Here is a 594-nt window from a genome sequence, read left to right on the forward strand (position 1 = left end):
CTCGGCTTCCTCTTCTCATCGCTGTCAAGGGACATCTTGTCTCAGGTGGCGACGGCGACTACCGCAACAGAAGGGTGGACGATGATCCAGGAGATGTTCAACTCTCGGACGCATGCCCGATCCCTCAACGTGCTGCTCTCCCTCACCAGCACCAAGAAGGGAAACCTGACAATCTCCGAGTTCTTCGCCAAGATGAAGGGTCTGGCAGATGAACTCACGGCATCAGGGAAGCAGTGTGATGCCGAAGAGCTAACAACTTTTATTTTGAATGGATTAGATGATGATTATGATCTGTAGTTTCTGCTCTAGCAGCCAAATCTGAACCCATTACCTTGTCAGAAACATATGCACAATTGTTGAACTTTGAAAACAGGTTGAATCTACGGCGAGATGGCAACACTTCAGTCCATGCAGCGGGGCGCGGCCGCGGCAACGCACCGACTAACCGCGGCGGCAACAGCGGTGGCCATGGCCGTGGAAACCGTGGCGGTTTTGGAGGTGGCAATTCCGGCCGTGGAGGATGCGGCCAAGGACAGCAACAACGCTCCGGCAATGACACTCGGCCGGTGTGCCAAGTGTGCTACAAGAGAGGGC

General features: G+C 54.5%; 1 non-coding gene across 1 annotated transcript; it reads left to right on the forward strand.

Moving 5' to 3' along the window:
• The first annotated feature begins 231 nt into the window (after positions 1 to 231).
• Positions 232 to 369, forward strand: LOC127760901 (small nucleolar RNA Z247). The gene has a single exon (XR_008015176.1). It is a non-coding gene; the product is annotated as a small nucleolar RNA Z247 (small nucleolar RNA).
• The last annotated feature ends 225 nt before the right edge of the window (positions 370 to 594 follow it).

Source organism: Oryza glaberrima, chromosome 1 (assembly GCF_000147395.1).
Source record: "Oryza glaberrima chromosome 1, OglaRS2, whole genome shotgun sequence".
In the NCBI taxonomy this organism is placed as follows: domain Eukaryota; kingdom Viridiplantae; phylum Streptophyta; class Magnoliopsida; order Poales; family Poaceae; genus Oryza; species Oryza glaberrima.